This window comes from Metopolophium dirhodum, chromosome 4, assembly GCF_019925205.1.
Source record: "Metopolophium dirhodum isolate CAU chromosome 4, ASM1992520v1, whole genome shotgun sequence".
Lineage (NCBI taxonomy): Eukaryota > Metazoa > Arthropoda > Insecta > Hemiptera > Aphididae > Metopolophium > Metopolophium dirhodum.
Window position 1 is genome coordinate 39,831,900 of NC_083563.1, and position 18,251 is coordinate 39,850,150.

Sequence of the window (18,251 nt, forward strand, 5' to 3'; positions counted from 1 at the left end):
TTTTGAGCACAGCGATGAATGTATTGATTTTACAATATATTGTGTCAATGTGTTTTTTTTATGTGTATGCGTACTTTGCGTGGTAATTATGTACACGATATTTTTATGAAAAAAACGCTTTGATAATTATCTTTAGAATGAGTTCCGGTAGATAATTGGATAAAATTTGACAGCATTTTTCAAAATTATTGGTAGTGGGAGGACAAGAAAAACGGGTACCTATTTTACGCAAAACAATAGTGTTTGACAAAATCGATATTGTTCGTTTTGGTTTAACTCGAAAACAAATAAATGTAGATACATCACATTTTCACCATATATTTATATTAACGTTTTCTATACATTTTTAAATTTTAAAAATATTTTAAATCTTTTGAACTATATAGGTAATAGATACTTATAAAGAAATTTAAATTTAAATTTTTTTTAAATTTTCTTTTCTTTAAGTGTAAATAAGCGTTAATATTTAATACCAACCTTAGTACAATGTTTTCCAAAAGTAGTCCATACTGTGAGCAAAAAATCTAAAAAATACAATAAATCATACACTATTGTAAGCGATTCTTTTTGTAGATATTTGAAGTTAAGATATGAATGAAAATAAATTTATAAACGAAAAATAACATTATTAGTTATTTTATAGTAATTTTTAAAGAAATAGGCGGATAATTGAAACGTTTAACTTATACCATTATATACTATATTCACAAAATCTTTTAAAATACAATAATATCGGCAAAAATTAATTATACACTATTATTATTTATGACTAATAATTGTATAATAAATTACTATAAATGGAATACGAATATATATCATAAAATATCCTTTGAAATATAGACTGACACGTCTTTTTCTCTCAGAATCATTTTCGTATGCCATAACTTATTATTGATTATTGATTATTGAATAATAATTATTCATAATTTATTATCGAATTAAAATTTAACACATCCATTACGGTAACTTAAACAATGACGAGATACACTCAAAGCCTGCTATATAACAGAGCTACTATTTGATTTATATTTATCTGTATATAGATATTTTTAAAATTAAACTCAATCTTATACAGGTGATTTTTTCGTTGTTAGAAATCATCCCTGAAAATTATAAAATTGGAACTTTGATATTGTTCGAAACATAATTTATTTTTCTAATAGACTATTAGTGATAATTCCTAAAATTATTTTTTATTTTATTATTATTTATATATCATACTTAATAACTAACCTAATACTTTATAATATAACAAGTAAGATTATAAAGTCGACATTTTATTATAAATCATGGGAGTTTACGAAGGTACACACCAGGAATTTGAAACATCGAAGATATTATAGATTACGCTTATTTATTTATTTGTCCAGACGTGACAAATTTGTTATTTGTTTATTTACAAATAAGAGGTGACCACAAGTTGTTTTTCATTTGTCATTCCTGACAGCATTATCCGTGTAAGCTGATACTCAATAGAACAAACTAAACGAATCTTTTAGAAAATCGTTACTTCGAAAGTTTTCTGTCATAAATTTCGATAAAAAAAAAATTTGAAAATATATTTGTTATGTTAACTGTGAAGTAATTTATTCTTTTAAGTTTTGTATTTTACAAATAAAACATAGTTTATTTAATGAGGAATAATATTTTCAATACATTTAAGTAGGTATAACTTGATGTAAAAAAAACAAACGTCATGTTATTAAATTGCATATATTGTGTATTTTAAATAGTTTTAAAATTTACTTATAAAATATATATGTATTTCATACTCAGCAATATTAGTTTATTTTTTTTATTGTTTTTTCCAAAGTGTTTTGTATAATAATACATTACTAGTTATAAACATACGTTTTTATTTTTAATTAAAAAAACTTTCGTCTAGGTATGTATGTGAAAAATCCAAAGAAACTTTTAAAATAACAGCGTTTATTACTTAACCTTTTTCGATTGGGACCAGCTGCCGTAAAGAGCATTTCTAAAAAAATACACACGCGAACATTGATCAATTCTTATTTTTCAATACAGAGATTACTTATCTTTAGTTTATATATAGAACGAACTTACGAACTAGGTTATAGAATTTATCTGTTTTTTCCTGCAAACACTTTGGTGGACAGTAAAAAATTGGTATAAACATTTATGTAGATCATAATATAAGGATCACAAATAGATATTTATAGAACTTCAACCATATTCATATTTTAACGATAGAAAAAAAATTGCTAAATCATTGGTATTATTGTAGTTTTAATTTTAAGAAAATGAATGGGTCCAAAGTTATTAAATAATTAAATTAAATGCAAATTGCAGTAAGTGGGCATAAAACGATCTTCAGAAAGTGAATTTTTTTTACAATAATAATTAATGTTTGTAATTTTTAACACAATCATATTATATATTATACATATGTATAAGAGCATCTATGTATAAAAATGGTGTGAAAAATGTATAGTAATTCATCAATTGAAAACGGCTGGGCCGATTTAGCTGATTATTTTTTGTTGTGTTCGTAATTGTCAGGACAAGGTTCTTATGAAAGAAAATGTTAAGAAAATCCACCGGAAAAGTAAGAAATCTGGATTTAAGATACAACAGTTACGCCATATAACCAGGAAGAAAATAAACTAAATAATAATATATTTTCGTTTATTGTAAGATTGCTATTGGTTATGATGGTTATAGTTTTAGTTGTTATTTTGAAATTTTTTTGTTTTATTGGTGCAGTTTATTATTTTATAATGACCATAAAGAGGAAATCAAACCTAGGCCGCTCCACAAATGGTGCCAAGAGGATGCGCTTATCTAGGAACGATATAGTTGAAGATGAAATTAATAACATGTCCGCCTTTAATATTATAATAAATCGATCGATCATAGAAACATAGGATCTATAGGAAATATGAATTTAAAGTGCAACTTCTGTAATGCATTAAAATGGTCCAAAGAACCACCAAAAATGAATGTTTGTGTGTGTGCGTCCTTTATGCATTCCTAAACGGCTGGACCGATTGCGATGAAATCCGGTACAGAGGTTAGACTTATGGTTACCTTTGATTTTTTTTTTATTCATTGGATTTTAGTACGATTAGGTTAGGTTAGGATTTTGTATTAATTGATTATATTAATCCGCCGTTGGTTGAATCAAGTAAAAACGACAAACTTGGTATAACTTTGATACTTTAGAGTTAAATTATACACTTACGTACAAACAGCACGCGTAGGTAATCACCGCAGGTAGATTGCCTTACCTGATAATATACTGCTGCGAATCCCACGGACAACGCCGGTCGAGATGGCCATACATTAAAATATAATATCATTTACACTTAAAAAGACATTGCTTCCACAGTGTGGTACACCCTAAAGGAGTTGAACTATCAGAATCTTTTTCCCGGGCAACGGAAAATTTAAGATTTTTAATCTGTTTAATAAGGTTTTTAACAACATAGGTACACCGAATATTGAATAACGAATTGAACAAAGTTTGAGTCATGTAGAGTTGGTAAAATTTAACGGGCAACGAAGTGCACGGGATCTGCTAGTTTTAAATAAATAACTTAATATCATATTTAAATAATTAATACAATAATATCCTGATTGTTTTATCTTCATAAATTATTATCGACACTACGTCATACAGATTACAGATAAAATAAAGATCTTAAGCCCGACATGAGTTATAATATTAAGCATGTTGTAGATTTTCTAAGCATATTTGTTGCCATTTAAAACAGTTACTTAATCATTATCGCTACATTATCTACCTTACGACATTATTAATTACCTGTTACAACATTGGTTATATTATGTATTATGTATACCTATTGTATTAGAAAATATATTATTTTGATGACTTTGAATTATAGTTGAAACAGCGGCGGCGGCGGCATGGTGGTATTTGTACGTCTATACGTTGTATTTACTATAATCACATATTATGGGGCAAAATAATTTTTTCTTTCTTAACAGACAGAGACAATAAACAACAGTGTTCGTCATCTTGAGTATGGTATAAAATGTTTTGCTTTTAAATTGGAATGAAGTACAATATTTCTTAATAAAAATGAGAATTTTGAAAGAAACTGTATTATTTTAATCGAATATTTTTTTGATTTAGTTTTTAATTAGGAAAACTCAAAAATATAAAAATATTTTAAACAATTCAAATAAACAATTCAAACTAATTATGTTTTCATTTGCTATCAGTTAATTGTCATAGCCTTTCTGCATATTTTGATTATACCTATACTTCTACAGTAGGTACTTCAACGCTATAATTAATATTGTTCGCAGTATCTGATGCCTAGTCAATAATAATAATACATTTATGAATCACGGTTCATCGAATAATGTTAAAGTCTTCTTAATCAATAATCATTAATCAACCGACCGCCAGAATGAATATTGTTTAGATTAATGGGTCAGGTATGTTCATTGGAAATGCAAATGTCTATATTAATACATTTTACCTAACAATATTTTATTATAAAACCGATAAATATGATCTTAAACTGAAGGGTAAATTCTGGATGATTGCATTTATCTAACAATAGTGTCCGTATAGTTATCATTACAGTTATTATTTTATTATTTTCATCATTCAATGAGTTTAATATAATATTCAGTTTAATTGAATCTACCATGATATTTTTACATTTAATTCTATTAAAACAAGTATTTGTAAGACGTGCCAGTGATGATTTGCAATATAATATAGGTATATATGCGTTATATTGAGATTATTTTAGATTTTACACATAAATTCAAGTAAAATTTGATATGTAGGTACCTATATATTTTTGTAGTAGAATTATTAAGAATATGAGAAAATTAATTATTTTCTTTAGAAATATTTTTGAAATATAATTTTAAAAAGTAACTATCTTACAATATGTTAAAATTGTATTGGCATTAGATAATCTATACATTTACATTTTTAAATAAGGGATTAAGTTAATTATTTACTTTTGACAATTATCCGATTGTTTCATACAGATTTAAACTTGGACATCGGATGACATTGTGTTGGACTGTAATTCGTACATTGCGTGTTTGGCATAAATTCATAATGGTCAATGGGAGAGTAGTCTTCAATATATAATTAGTGTAGCCATAGTTAAATAACTGAATTTACTGATTCTAGTAGAAGTAACATTTGAAACCTCTATTTGAAATTATAATAACACGAAACCAATCACTCTGTATTAATAAGTATATTGCATAGAGTATAAACTGACATCTATAAAGTATACTCAATATAATATATTATAATTGTAATAGTAAGTCGGAAGTATTTATTATTTTACTGGAAAAATACTACAAACTCAGAATAATGCGTTTTAGATGTATATCTAGAGAGGATAATAAAATTATGTTTATTTCGTCCAATTGTTTTGATAAAATATCCAATTGAAAACGTATAATTGCTATTCTCAAACATTTTTAGTGGCTGATAAATGATAACTATAATATTTTATTAAGCAAGCATAATAATTATTGTTTAAAATAACAAAAAATTAATGATATATAATTTCAAGTATATCTGATTAGCTGACCTTTTTATATCCACTATTAGGTCTCTGTTATATATGTTTATTATTTTTTTATAATGATTAATATTATTGTGAAAAATCAAAATAAATTTTAATTTAATCGAACACTGTTATTAAAACTATAAATAAAAAATAAAAATATCCGAATACCTATCCGCCGAATGATAGTTTGAAATGATCCGTGTTCAAAGGTTGTAAAATATTCAATTATTTTTTATGACGGTTTTTTAAACCTTTTGTATCACGTTTATGATCTTAAATATTTTGTTTTTTTTATCCATTTAGGTTGTAAATGCACAGAAATGATTTCGAAATGATTCATCATTTTACGAGTTGATCATTCGCGTATTTTGCTTTATTACGTGAGTAGTTTCTTTCTTTCAATTTCGCAGTCAGTACACCAACGGAGTGGAATTTTGTTATAAGCCCATTGTGCGCTTGTGCACAGAGACATTCGACCGGTCATAAATGATGCAATGTTGAATTGTAATAAACAGTATGCGCATATTTATTGTTTTGAAACCGTAGTGTTCGTCGGATGATGGCTGTCTACCTCGACGAAGAAACTTTCTTGCAGCCGCTCGCATTCTTTTGAATGTTGTTGAGTTCACATTGCCATCGAGACTATAATATCACCGACCTCTACTCAACTCGCTTCTAATTAAATTTTAAAATGTTAAGTGCATCTATATGGCTTCAGATGCAAGTTTTATAATATTAGTTTTTTTTTTATCTTAGATATGAATTTTAATATACACTATATTATATTTGAAAATGTGTCTGTGATATTTATCATTGTATATAACATGAGTTACGCATTTAACGCATCAGAAACTTAAACATGACAAAGATCAAAGTAAGCATATAAAACGATAAATATACGTATAGATCAGTGTTAGACATTAACAGTTAACATCTCTTTCGTATTAGTCAAAGTTATGAGCGTTACAAAGGTCTTTGTCTAAACTTTTTCTACAGATCTATTGTTACTATAAGTTGGTATAAGGGCTTAGGAAAATTACTAATTATTTGTAAATTGGACATTTGAATGTTTTTAGTTTGTACGAAGAATGACTAAATATTTTTGAATTCTTCATAATATTATACTATAATAATGAAATAAGGATTATAATAATAGTATACAAAATTACTGTTAGAAATATTAATTTTATGTAAACAATTAATATATAATATGTAAAAACAAAAAAATATTGCAATAAGTAATATTATACGTATGTAAAAAAAACATATCAAATGTTAGCCAATGGCCGAGGCTTATTTGTAATAAAAAAAAATAAAATACATATAGGTATTAATGTTAATTATATTATTTTAATTTTATATTTTAAGCGATGAATGCATTGGTCTTAGTACCTTTATGTTTTTAACAATTTTTTTAGTCTGAAAACCCTTTTAATAACAAAAAAATGATTTGATCTATAATATTGAGTGTGGTTCTCTGGTAGAAAATTTGATGTAGTAAGAACCTCGGGGGTGGGGGAGGAGGTGAATATTTCCAGTATTTTCAAAAATATTCAGAAAAAACAAAACCAAAAAAACCAGTAAACATAAACATTTCAGTCCTACTGCCATTATAATGGTATAAAGTTTTCACAGTTTTTTTGTGATAACGATAACAATTTATATCCTAGAACCGAGCAACCAATATCAAAACAACTAAAAATAGCTTTACTGCAGAATTGTTCAAATATCGAAATTTAAAGGAAAAATTATTTCATTTTAAAGTCGCTATCACTATCCAAACATAATCCGGGTCTGAAAGGATAGTTATTTTTTTTCTTCATTTCTTTTATTATACCAGTTTTTGATAAAATTGATTTTGCTCTTTCTACCAAATGTCTACCTACGTAGTTCTACCTAACCAAAAATAAATATCTATTTAGACTCTTTACATTTTTAAAACTGTTGGCCCTTTTTGTGTTAGACAATTTTGTTTTCTTTTTATATCATATTAAAAACAAATGACCTTAGATACTAGATACTTTTAGCATATGTATAACTGATAATTTTCCATACAAGATGCAATTTTAAAAATATTTTGACTTTTTTTCAATTATTTATTGACACTTGAAATTTTCATTTTATTTTTTATTTTTCTATACCTAAATGTTGGCAAAAATTGATTTGCTTGATCAAAAAGTTTGATAACTTAATACGAAGTTTCTCATAATCGTTACGATTTATTTTATAAGCATTTGAAGTTAAAATGATGGTTAAGTTGATAAAAATAATTCTAATTTAACGCATCCATTACAGCAGGGGTCGTCAACCTTTTCTAACAAGTGGACTAAATTAAACATTTTAAATAGCTGATGATCGATCACTTTTTGTTCTTAGTATATTGTTTATATTATTACATGCATCATAATAATATTCTTTTATTATTTCGTCATATGAAAATTGTGTTTTTCTTCGTTAATAAATACTTTACTTTGTATAAAAAGCGTAAAAGTGTGTTTAAGTCTTAAACTTTATGATTGCGCAGTGCGCTCGTGATCAACGGATTTTGGTATGAATAATTTTTATTACGATCGCCCAATATTCCTTTAAAGATCAACCAGTTGATCACGACCCCTGCATTATAATGACCCACTTAGAGTATAGCAGACCTGTACTCACTTGTCCAACTTTTTTTATACCTAATTAATGGTAATGAGTATTTTTTCATAATTAGTATCACAACTTGAATGAATTTGTTACCTACTTATATAATAAAAAACATTTTAACAGCCTAATGATGAAATGACTCCAACAAGATAACAAAAACAAGTTGTCCAGAATTATTTTTTAGAGTTGGCCAAACCACCAACTTTGGCTCCTCTTATCGTCGTTGGTACTCCCCTGAGAAGGTATGTAAAATATTATAATTTAAAAATGCTCATTATATCACAGAAAATCTTAAATATTCTAAGAATATTGTTGGTATTCATTTTTTTTTATATAAATTAGTTAGGCAGCAATCGTGATTGATTTTTCAGTAGTAGATGAATATTCTAGGCATGTGAAGTTATAATTTTATTAGTATTTTTTATAATCTACATATTTTCTTGTATTTTATTAGTATTACTCATGCAAAAGATCTCACAAATTACAATAGCTAACCAACTGAAAAATATGACAAAAATAATGAATATAAATAAATATAATATAGTTAAAATGTCATTAAAAATACATATGAGGGATCTATACCAACTCAACAATTAATAATCAAATTCACAGCAGTCGAATCCTAACCACCAACCATAACGAAAATTCTGGCATATATAAAAAATTAAAATATAAAGATGCAATAAATTATATTATATAGGACAAACAGAAATTTAAAAACAAGATACTACTATTATAGCAGAAATCAAACTTACAAGATCGAAACCTGAATAAAGTTTTGCAAAACATAAGGTAATAAGATAACAACCAAATTATACATTTTAATATAGAAATAGATCTGACAATTTGTATTTAAATTATTTAAACACTTGCCGTATATGTACAGTAATAAGTACATTTCAACTTTTATATTTTAAATAATAAAATGTTATTCAATTTTTTTAATGTAGTGCTTACTATAGATTTGTATATTATAATATTTTAAAGATTTTATCCAAAATGTTAGTACTTTTGTTGAAGCAAAAAAAAAATTAATCGAATGGAAAAAGTAGTTGCCCTAACTCAGTAGGTAGAGCAGGGCCTGATTTAGGCATTTTGTGGCCTTAGGCAAAATAAAAAATGTGGCTCCTTGTCAACAGTAGCTTATGTAGCCCCCCCTCCACAAATGAATTGTATATAACAAAATAATAATTTATTACAATTTAGTTTTTACTTATACATTTTCACAAACATAATTATAATGTTATACATTTTTTATCTCTACAGGCTACAGATTTCTTGTACCTATTATTTATTAATTAATATATATATATAATAATTATATATATATATATTTACTATTGATATTGAAAACAAAATTTAACATTTTTTTAATATTATTTATATTAACTGAAAAAAACAATACATTTTTATACTTAAAATAGAAATAATTAATAAGTTATTTTATAATATTACTTGTCTTGCTTTTTAAAGCAAATTAATTTATGATGTCATAAAAGTTTAAAGAAGATGTAAAATCGCTCTCTATTGATAGTAAACCAAAGATATCAAGTCATTGTTGAAAAAAAAATAAAAAAAATAAAGTTCATAAAAATCCGAGGCCCTCTAATAATGGAGGCCATAGGCCTATCCTGCCTAATGGTAAATAGGGCCCTGAGGTAGAGGAAATAATTAAAAGTAAACGGGTACCTACTTTTATTTGAAAAAGTACTGGGTTGTTTACTTGTATGGTACATTTATAAGACTACCTATATAATTAAAAAATTATATTTTCGTTTTACATATTTAATCAATTTTTTTTTGTTTTTTCTAATTAGTCTTTTTATAGATACAGGTCAGTATTGGACGTTTGATTTATATTTTTGATTACACTTTTTTTTTTAATAACTAACAAGATATTAATTAATTTGATCAATTAATAACGAGTTTGTTTACAAAAGAAAAAATATGAAAAACGATTATAATAAATTATAAAGAAAATAAGAGTGGGTGGATAAAGAGTCCAATTATGAGATAATTGAAAACACTTTCCAAAATCGAATATAGCACTTTGACATAATTTATAGATTTTCTGATGCAGATAGGAACATAAATAATAATATTAATAATAATAATAATAATAATAATAATAATCTATTACACTTAAGTTTAAAGTATAAGTCTAATCGAAGGGTGTTACACTGTATTGTGCATGCATGTTCTCAATCTTCAATAAAATGCGTTTTACAGTAAATGGAATGTTTTAACTTTTTATTCATTAACTTTGACGCCTATATTTTTTTATCAAGATGGATGAACATCATCCGTTTGGCATTTATAGTGTTATATCATTGATAATTTTATTAATTCGTGTGTACTGTATTTTTTTTCTTTGGTAACATGCCATTGAAATTGCCTATTGATTTTGTCCCCTTTTAAGGGTCTTACTACTGTATATCATGTTTTTCTAGTACAATAATATAGTGAATTTTGTGTAATCTAGGTCAGAGTTTAATGGTGCGTTAACTATTTCAGGAAACATTGAATTTCTGTTTTTTTTTTTCATATATTTATTGGAGTATAATTATATTTATTGGGTACCTACCAACCTGTATTATAATTGAAAACTGGTAGAACAAATAACATTAAATATTATTTATTTGCGATAGATTAGAAACTAATTATACCATATAAGGATTCAATAATAATCGTTAGTAATTATTTTTTATACAAAACATTATCATGAAAAGGTTATATATTATTAGGTGCTATTGCTGGATGGCTTCTTCCCTCACATTTGTATTGGTTATTTATGTTTTTATTCTTGTAGCATATATTTTTATTGTGCTCTAGGGCACAGATTGTATATTTCTAATAAAAAAAATAAAAAAAAAAATAATATTATCATGTATTATTAACATAGCCACATATAGGTATGTCATAGCATTTCTAAAAATATAATTGAAAGAACCATTTAATGAGTTATTTTTTGGAAATGAATAGTCACAATGTTATATTTGGATGAACCTTAATTTCTGAATAATATTTTAGAAACTTTTCATTTTCCATACCCAACATTTGCAAAAATTTAAATTAACTAGCTCTACATTATTCAATTATTTGTCTGTTTTCAGCAAACCCAACAAAATTGACCTTACCCAATAATACAAGGCCTACAATTTGTTTGCCATAAATATACTTTCAATGATATTTTATTATATTAAATTAATATTTTTTAATTGAAAAATATATTTATTGATATGCACTTAATATATTATGTAACATAAATGAAAATTGACTATGTAACAGTTTAACTAACGTTGAACTTACATCGTTATGCAAATTAAAACCAATTTGATTATTAACTCAAAATATTCTTCGTTAAAGGTGATTTTCAAATAATTATGGTCATATTATTGTGATTCTAAAGAATATTACGTCATAATATTATTATTACAATTTTCAATATAATTGGTATTATTTGGTAAATAATGTGTAAATAAATAAAATTAAAATGTAGCGAATTATTAACAACAAGGCATAGCCATCGTGTCAAAAATGAGCTTAGAACGTGATATTAGGGATTACTAAAAATATAATAAACTTCAATTATCCTGCATGCCTATTGTTATTGACGTCAAATAAATATTATACGAATTACGAGATATTATTCCGTCAAGCCCTCGTCATGTGGATTTATACCTGTCCTGGGTTTTCTTTCAATTTAGTCACATTTAGGGAATACAATACTTTCGCGTCATAATATTTCCCCGCGTTATCCGTCTGATGTTAAGAGGTTTGCTTGACGTTAATCTTAGAGCCGCAAACTCTATCAAACCATTTGTTTAAATTATTGCTATTTTACAATGTCTAACCAGCGGTGAATATTTAAATATTTTAGACATTTTTAAGGAGAGTTGATGTGTGGAATACTGCCACCCCATTGTGGGTGGAGTTTGATTGTTTTTTATGTGGTTATAATTGTACCCAACTATAAATATAAGTAAATAATAATAACGTTTCGAATAAACATTGGATAAAATAAAAAAAAGAATTAGTGTATAAAAACAATGTAGGTACCTAACAATCCCTGTAGCGTAGGTTTAGGTTTAGGATTATAATTTTTGGAGGGGAGTGAGGAATTGCTTTTTTTAAATGTATATTATCATTTAATTTATAGCACCGATTGTGAGTTATAGTAATATAGTTTCCATTTAAACTTTGAAGACAACTAAAATGTTTCACATTTAATAAACTGATTGATATGAATTTTATAAACGTTATTTTTAAAGTATTTAAATACATTTTACCACATACAATATTATTCTCAGAGTTCCGTCAAAATGTTGTAGGTAGGTAGGCTGAAAAAAAATATATGACTACATTGCATAGCCTGAAATATTTATAAAAGTAAATGCTCTTTTATATTTGATTCAAGATTCACTGAGCACCATGATTATTATAAATCTCTCTAGTACAAAAAATTATTGACATTTTTATTTCAGTGAATTAAATGTCTGTAGCAACTAAGAAAATAAAATAAATAACCCAAAAAGAAATACAATCATAAGAAAGTATTAAAGAATTTATTTTTCAGTTTTTATGGATTTACTATTTTTATAGCAAAATCTAGTGGGTAGTCGAGCAGAGCGAATATGGGGTAGGTATAAGTGGTAGGATATACCTATAGAAAAGTTTTGTGGTATTTTCACTGCAATAGTAAAAAATATTAACTATATTAAAATATGTTTAACTAGGTATATAAAAATATGTTTAATTTTATGATCAATAACTTTCCAAGGTTTACAGTGCATTATGTATTTTGTGTCACACGTTTAATTCGACGCACATCAGTGGCCCGATAAATTTCATATGAAAACGGTGCTTTATCTGTCTGCATACTTGCATATTGTGTCAAGTAAATTTTAATTTCAATTAATTAATTGTTTTAGGTAATATCGCATGAAAACGATCGTTCTCGTATTATGTAAAAGCGCATATATAACTAATGTGGTGAGCCCGAGTACCTAATGTACCGACGCACTTATGCCATCTGTGGTTGTTCGCTTCAATGGTTCAAAAAAGTGTGTTCATTCACCGTCTTCCGCTTACGCATTTCTGTGACGTTAGTATGCGAGTAAAATCTAAAGCAGGGATCCTCGGAAAGGCACAGAACTTTTGTACTTCCTATTAACGTACATTTTTCAACGGCATAGTAAGTTTTTTGTACAATTAAAATTATATTTGTACGATTATTATGATATAGTTATCAAATGATGAGAAAACGAACCTGTGATGTTGTGCCAGTGATTATGTGAACTAACTGAACAGCACAATTTATTGCTATTTTTTTGCCGTTTTCTTAGAAAAACGCAACCCGATTGGCCCTTTTAATTTTTTGCCTGAAAAAGCACGACAAGATCGCATACTAAAATTACAATTTTTCAATGTTACAAAATATGCAAGGGTTGTAAATTGTTATACTTATCAGCGATCGCAGAGGACCAATTACCAGCTATACTTAAACTATAATAATTGTATTTATTCTTGATAAAAATGTTATATGTGACTGATTAGGTATCCATATTGTGTGTACCAGATACTAACCTAGTGCCTAAAATATAAACAAATTACTAAATTTGTGATTGGCATTTGTAAAAAATTTTGACATGTAATGCAATTAAAAAATTGTAAAATATAAATTTATTTTTTCAACAATCCAACAGTTCTTACGTTGGTGCGCAATCATATTGGACCTGTGCCTAATACCTTGATGCACAATGCCTCATGATGTTAATATTGTACTATTGAAATTAATAAATAAAAATAAATAAACAAATCATGTTTCCGATAGATACTAGAAAAATGGACCCAACGCCCGTGCCGGTGGTGACGCTGGAACGGTAAAAGGGAAACCTTAAATTGAGTAGGTATACCCATGTAATGCAATTAAAAAATTGTAAAATATAAATTTATTTTTTCAACAATCCAACAGTTCTTACGTTGGTGCGCAAACATATTGGACCTGTGCCTAATACCTTGATGCACAATGCCTCATGATGTTAATATTGTACTATTGAAATTAATAAATAAAAATAAATAAACAAATCATGTTTCCGATAGATACTAGAAAAATGGACCCAACGCCCGTGCCGGTGGTGACGCTGGAACGGTAAAAGGGAAACCGTAAATTGAGTAGGTATACCCAAGTCAATTAGCGTATATCCATAATAAAGTGTTTTATTTTGATATATTATTGTATGAAGGCACTAAATAAGAGCAACGATCGGGTCTATAAGACAGTAGATATTTTTTATTCGTTATTCACTACCATATAATATATTGGTTGACACAGACATGATGTATACCAGTGATGGTCCTCGCACACACCCACCCACTTACTAGGTTAACCTAAGAATCCCGCAGAATATACGATAGTCAATAATAGTATTACTATAAAAATAATATTATAAGAACAATTCTTTGAAATATGCATGAACGTTTCTCCTTTCTATATAAAATTCAATAAATTGTATTAAAACGATAACGTTTAGTAAAATTATGTCTATAATATTAAAAGCTATGTTTTATCGGATCACTATTATTTATAATAGATTTTAAAATAAAAGATGTGCAACTATAGTAGTTTTAATGAATGTTTTATGTTAAATAAACACAACCACTTTTAGGTTTTAAAGAGGAAAAAGTGATGTGTTTTATGTATAAAAAAATATACTCATCATGGGAGTCCCGATAGTGTCACGCACGGCGTGTAAACCTCGTCGCATCTCGAGAGAGTTATTGCGTGTGATAAAAGAGAAACAAATGCTAATATTTTTGTCGAAGTTAACTAGATAGAACGGAAAAATAACAATAAAATATAAAAGGGAGTTACTTAATAATGAGAATGGTGAAGAATAAATAGATAAAAATATATAAACATATATATTTTGAAGTTAAAATATTATGAGTTATGACTAGGCACCTAATAAACTTGTATCGTATACTTTTTACTACCCATATCATAGTAACGTTGACAAACTAACTTTTTTCATATAATTCCTTCGGATAATTATGAATTGACATAGACTATGTTATATAAATGTCCGGAACTGTTGTTGTCATGACTTAGTTTTAAATACAAAATAGTAAATATTTGTCTTCGTATTACTCCATATACAAATATTACAAATATAGGTAATTTCGGAGGTAATTTACTTTTGGTGGACGTTATTAAACCTTTTGATTCCACATTATTTACCAAGCAAAAGAAGTTGTAAAATTATTAAATATCTCATTAAATAATGTTGAAAATTCAATGAATAAATTATTAAGTAATATAGGGTGAGCTACAGGAAAATAATGACGTTTTAAAAAATCTAAAAATCAGTTATTATTAAAAAATGTTGAATGTTTATTTTTACAATAATTACGTATAAATAATGGATTCTTAAATAGCAGAACTTTTTTTTAATTCATAGACGAAAAAAATGTTGATTCAATGGTAGTTATTTAAAAGTCTTCTAAGCACCTCTTATGGCAAAACTGTGTATAGGTACCATTTTTTAATGATAAATTCTAAAATAACAGTCAAAATGTATATAATATGATAACAATCATGAAGATTTAGAGGTATCACTTAACTATACGATTTACCAAAGTGCATTTAAGATTATTTTTTAAATACATACAAACACACAAACTATATGAACAATAAACCTTAAAGTCTCACTAAAAATGTACCACGATAACATAATATTATGAAAAGTATCAAGTAAATAGTAAAGGCATCCATTTAGTTATAGTTACACGTTGGTTAATTAGTTAGCAATAATATCATCAATATTTTAGTACTAGTATAAATCAATGGTTCATATTATTTTGATCAGACAAAAATTAAAATGAATATTTTAATAACGATTATCCAGGAACATAAATTAAATTACTATTATGTTGAGATTATTTCTTAGTTATCCATTAATTAATCCTTGAATTCTTTTACCTATCTAGGTTAACATATATTTTACATTATTATTTCAATTTATTTTAGTATAAATATTTGTCTTGCAAATAAAGTATAATATTTAGATTGTCTTAGATTACTTTCTCAATCGATTTTTTATATTAATATGCAAATAAAAAAACAAATTAAATAAATAACCTTCTTTCACGATCCACTATACATATTATATATAGGTACCTATAATATATAATATATATACATAGTAACAAAGGCATAATATGTTTTACAATATTAATAAATAAGTCTTAGTGAAAATGGTTTTTCTTTATCGTGAGAACATTTATTGTTGATGTTGAGATCTCTATGCTGATAAAGTTCAGAAAGTACAAAAGTTTTACACCGGCATCTGTTAGGCTATTTGTTTATATTCAACAACAAACGTTTCGGTTGGACTTTTCAGTCGTGTAGGAAATACATGAGCATACGAGGGTTGTATCTAAAATGTTATGGATGTTTTTAGTTATGATTTGATAGAGATACTATAAACACTTTTAAGTTATTATTTTTTTTTTTCTAATAATCATGTTTACTGAATATCGATAACTTAATCGCATTATAATAAATTTAACGGATAATCTTACGGTATCATAATATTTAATCATTACCTATAAAGTTTCGATTGTTTAATTCTATTAATAGGTGCATAGTTAAATTTCCTTGATACACAAATGGCTTCTTTTGATTTATATCGATTTGAAATAATAAAAAATGTACTGAACACATTTGTGGCAAAAGGTTATTTTGATAATATTATTATATCTAATGGAAAAAAAGTTTTATATTTAAATTTTCTCTAAATTATGATCTACATTCTACATTCAAATATATATTTTTTTCAACTTTATACTGATTTTATATTTTTATAAAACAGTTATATAAAGAAAGCAATACAGTTGCTTGCATACATTTTTTTTAAATAAATCTGTAATGGTGATAAATAATGAAAATGTTAGTTATTAAAACATGAATCTATGAATTAATAAATAATTTTAATGAAAATTTAAATAAGTATAAACAGATTATATTAATGCATAATTTAAAAATGTAAATTTATTTGTTTTTATGAGTCTAAAAAGTGTGTTTCCAGAAGTACTGAAATAATTACTTGTATGTCTAGTAGATACTTACAGTAAACTGGAATAATTTATTATAATAATTTATATTTCCTATGTTTTTTTAATTTTAAATAACATTTAATTTATAATATAAATTTAAATGGTACATTCATAATATTTGTATTATGTTATTTAAAAACATATCATATAATATAAATGGTTAAGATAATTAAAAAAATTTAAATGATAGAATACGAAGGTACATAAAATGGTTTCTTGAACTATTATACTTATAAGTTATAAATAATAAAATATATTTTTACTACTCAATTTTTACGTATAAGTCTTCTTTCATTTACTGTGCATATATGGGTTGCGTTTTTGAGTCTATGAGACTGAATATGTTTATTTGATGTCCTATTGTATTTGTATTCTATATTATCTTATAGTGATATTTTTTACTTAAAGTAAATGTGCTATTAATTGGTGTGACATAAAACAACAATAATATATTACTATGTTTAAAAAATACTGATCCACTCGAAATATTTGCTTAAGTTATTTTATTAGTATTTTTTGGTTCTTAGAATATAATAATTAGGTCTCAAGGGTGTAATGGATGTGACATGAAAACTGTCATTATTTATTGAAAAATTGCCAGTTTAATTTATAACCAATGATCAATTTCTAGATACGTAGCCACGTAGATAATCTTTGCGTATAATTGCTTTTAAAATATTCAATAAGTTTGAATGATTTCCTAATTTAAAAAATAATACTAACGTAACCGGACTAACTGTTTTCTTATTTCTTAAATATTTGTAACAGAATATTAAATGTATTTTGTGAATACGTGCGAGTTCAATTGTTAATAAACCCGATTATTATTCCAATATAGTAATAACGGTCTAATACTTATACAATTTACGTAGATAGGTAACTATATAACTGATTAGGTATGTATAATTGTTTACGAGCAAAAATAATATATTTGGGTAGGTCAAATAAAAT

The 18,251-nt window shown here is 26.0% G+C and overlaps 1 protein-coding gene across 5 annotated transcripts in view; it reads left to right on the forward strand.

The window, feature by feature from the left end:
• LOC132943737 (small conductance calcium-activated potassium channel protein-like) overlaps positions 1-18,251 on the forward strand; it is a 260,695-nt gene that overhangs the window by 26,277 nt on the left and 216,167 nt on the right. For 2 of the 5 annotated variants that reach the window (XM_061012815.1, XM_061012817.1), the window contains exon 2: positions 13,115-13,377. The exons of the other annotated variants lie outside the window; for them this stretch is intronic. The gene's annotated coding sequence lies outside the window, so the exon portion shown is untranslated. The remainder of the gene's footprint in view (positions 1-13,114; positions 13,378-18,251) is intronic. 5 annotated transcript variants of the gene reach the window in all.